We start from the raw sequence: 4,313 nt of genomic DNA, 5'->3' as shown, positions 1-4,313 counted from the left end.
GATTTAATGAGAGGACAACCTCTGGTGTCACCTTAGAAGAAGCTAATTCAGAAATCGAGAGTCTGCAAAATCCGGCTTGGACCCTGACGGGAATTGTCGAATGGTTCAAACTTTATTTATCTGTTTAAAAAATTAAATAATAAAAAAAATGAAAAAGTAGTTTTAGATAATGTACGAAAGGTAAATTATTAAAAAATTTTTGTTTTCAAATCAGACATGTATGCCGATAATACATGTGTACTCGCAGTTAATGATAACCCTTTAATGGCATCCCAAACGCTCCAATCCCACATCTTACTTCTGCTCTTACCTCTAACGACTAACCTGTGATCCTTACATATGACTGAAAAGACCTAAAACTCCTCGTCTATTACAGCACTTACTGGACAAACTGTGTTAACTTCCAATCCATTATGAAAGACTGATTGATCTGCATGACTGTAATAAGGCCAATCTGGACATACGGAGTTGAGCTTTGGGGTTCCACAAAACCTTCCTCTCGTATCTAATCCTTACGATCCAAAATCCTCAATGCTTTGTCACAAATAAAATTATACACAATGACCTTAAAGTTCCATGTTTAACCGATCTAGCCCGAACCAGATATTATTCCTTCTATTATAAACTCCCTAACCACTCAAACCCACTAGTTCTAACCTTGCTTCCTCTTCTATTCCTGACAATCCTCTAAGGCGTCTGAAAAGAAGATGGCCACGAGACTTTCTAATGTAAAAGCGTTTTAAGAGTGCTACCAATGCGTAGTTTCTCTACACAGTAACACTACATTATAAACTTACATCAAATTTACTGGATGTATCAGTACTTTTGTAAATTTCAATAAAGATATACAAAAGCAGACCTGTTTAAACGTCATACGAGTATGTAAGTGTACATTACCTCAAGAACACGTTAGGAAAGGAATAATAATATATAATTATAAAATAAATTATTGTTAATTTAAAAAAATACTTATTATCCTTAAACGTCATTAACATATTAACGTAAAAATGACTGGAATCAAGCCAAAAATGAATAAGAGTTGTTCAGTTACCTATGCTTGGATTTAAAATATTTTTATGGATAATAAATAATTAATTAGTATTTTTTAATAACTTCATTCATTTTATAAGGATAAGAGAATATTTAAATTGATTTCTAAACGTTTTATTCACTTATGATATTCGACTTACTGCCTTAATAATCTAATAACATATGCTTTTATATTTTTAGTTTTTAACAATAAGTTCAGATAGAATATTGACATTGCACCCTTGTTACTCATGCAGACAGGCTGATACGAAAAGTTGGGAACATAGCCAGTTCTGATAAATACCTTTTATAGCGTCCTCCTAAATTAAAAATTTCAAAACTCAGAACATTTACTACCAAAATGGCCTTAAATAATTTAATTTATTTATAACTTTGATTAAATTAATATTATTAAATGTAATTAATAATTGATATTAATTTAATTATAATATTGATTAAATTAAAATTATTTTATTTGAATAATTTAGAAAAAAAAACATAACTAAACGAAATAGTGAAGATAAGTAACAATATTATGGTATTATAAAAACTATTTAACAACTTTAATGTATTTTTTTATACTTTATCTGTTACTTATTGAACAGAAAAATCATGTCGAAGTATATGTAAGTGTATTTCAACAGTTAAAACAAATAAAAATAAATATATTAAAAAAATATAAAAACTACACAATGAACAATGAATATGATAAACTCCACGGTGGTGACAGGTCTCAAACGTCTTAATGGACTTTCTTGGTAAGTTGTATACCAAGTTTGCAAAATTTATTAAGTTTGAAACAAGTATTATTAAACCACTAATTATGCCAAAATAGCTAACTTGGTTGTTTCTTAGAAAAATAAAGAACCCATATAACTATTAGAGATATTTTTTTAGATGTACAAAAAAGTTTATATTCTAAAACATTTAATAAAAATTTAAATCGACAACGAATGTATCACTTCTAGGTTCTACCTCCTTTTATTATTTTTTAATTATTTAAAATGATTTATAAATATCATATAGTGTTAAAATATTTATTAAATTAATAATATTTCAAACTACGCTAAAAATATTATAAATCCATTGCTAAAAATTAAATGTAACAAAATTTAAAAAAAAAAATGAAATAATACCAATTGTTTTAGCAAAATTCACTTTTAAATTTTTACCTATCATTCACAAGACTGAGAAAACTAAAACCCATTTGTAAAAAATTAAAATTATATATAAATAACAATTTCTTAGTTTATTTTTTTTAAAATTCGCAATTCACAAGCCTCCATGGTGATTAAAAATAAAGTAAATTTTTAAAATTTGTTCTTTAAATTAGTTTAAAAAAATTATAGTAAAAAAACGAAGTACCTAAAATAGCAATAAAAAAACATATTAGTTAATAAATAACTCAAATACTATCCAATTATAGTCTCAAAACTTTATTTCCTTTATTCGTCCAACATTTCGGCCAATCCGGCCATCTTCAGGGACATCTCAATACCACTTTGCAAACATATAATTTAAAAACTCTAAAACTTCATTCAGGCTATTCTGCCCAGGTCAAAACATTTATATATTTTTATATAGAGTTATTTATTAAAGAATTACCAGTCTCAAGAAAATATTAAGATTATAAATAAAAAACATATTAGTTTTAATAACAAAATATGTTGGAGAAAAATTTAATTTATGTGTAATATTAATTAATATATTGTAGATGTAAAATCCCAAGAAAATATGGTCTACACTGTTGACTAATACTTCCATATAATAGTATTTATGCAACAAAATAATTTTAGTGAAGTAACTAAAGTGGAAAAGTAAAAAATATTCATTATTATTTATTTTGTTTTAATTCAATAATGTTTTAGATTTTTTGTCCCCTTTGGTTTGTTTTACTAAAATTTAAAATAGAAAGTTTTTAAAGTATAATTATTATAAGGAAAATCTTAATTGTATAAGGAGGTTTCCCAAAACAATATAGTAAATATTGAGCATTTCATATTTATGCAATAAAATACGTTTATATTAAAGAAAGAAGGCCGAAACGTTACTAAAATGTTGAAAAAGAAATAGAATTGTTACAATAAATAATAAAATTTATTATAATTTCATTCTTATACAAAGTGGATTTAATGTGGATATCTTCCCCCCTGAATCATTCTGATTAATGTTTAATAAAAATTTATTGTTTTATGTATTAATCTAACAAATTATATTCACAAAACTACTTAATGTTGAAAATAGAGATATAATGTAATAAAAATAACGTAGATAAAAGCTCCTAGACAACCATAAGAAGCCTTATTACTTATTACTTACTTTCTATGAAAGATGGAATAATCCAATCAAAACTCCATGTCCTTTATTCAATTGTTTGTTTTTAAATTATCAACAACAGAAATAACTCTAAATTGGGCTACTTTGTCAGATTATAAAGAAAGTACTTTGAAATGATTTTATTATTTTTATATATTTGTTAAAAAAACTTTATGACAGTATGGATATTTTTAGTCAACTCTTATTGGACGCCCGGAAATCCGGGCCCCGGAAATTTCCTCCCTCCCTTGTTCCCCTTACGAAGGGTTTACTAATAATTAATTTTTCTTCAAGGCACTTTCTTTTCATAATTTTACTAAAAATATTTAATTTCTGCTATGTTAATATAGCACGAAATCTCAGTTTTAAAATCAATTTTATTGTGCAATTAAATCACCCAGGAAGCTATTATTTAATCTTAGTTAATTGTGATTCAGATTTGGCTGTTAATAATTCGCTTTAAAACAATCTTAATCAAACAAATAATTGTATCATTCATGTAAAACAAACTAATATCATGTATTGTTGTATAATGAGGATGATAGGCAGGGCAAAACCAATACAAATATAAATAATATTAATATAAATTAAAATATATTCAGAAAGCACTTTTATAAAACATCAACACCATGATGTAAAATTTAAAATATATAATAATATTGAATTAAATAAAAAATATGAATGATAAAATTGAAGATCAAAATAAACAAAATTGAGAAATAAAGAATGTAAAAATAACTGCTATGTTAGGAAAATGTTACTAAGTTTAATGACTAAAGTGAAACAACACGAAACAAATAGTAAACGTCACAAAAAATAAATGCAACAGTACAGACTAAGCAATAATTGGATTTTAATAAAATAATAATTTTAGGTACATAAAAAAAAAATAGAAGCAATAAGCATCTTGAAATATATAAAAAATGTTATAAAATTTATTATATATAAGAAAGATATTGTGCAAAACT

The sequence above is a fragment of the Halyomorpha halys genome, unplaced genomic scaffold, assembly GCF_000696795.3.
Source record: "Halyomorpha halys isolate HHAL.00 unplaced genomic scaffold, Hhal_1.1 Scaffold221.1, whole genome shotgun sequence".
NCBI lineage: Eukaryota > Metazoa > Arthropoda > Insecta > Hemiptera > Pentatomidae > Halyomorpha > Halyomorpha halys.
This window is presented reverse-complemented; position numbering follows the sequence as displayed.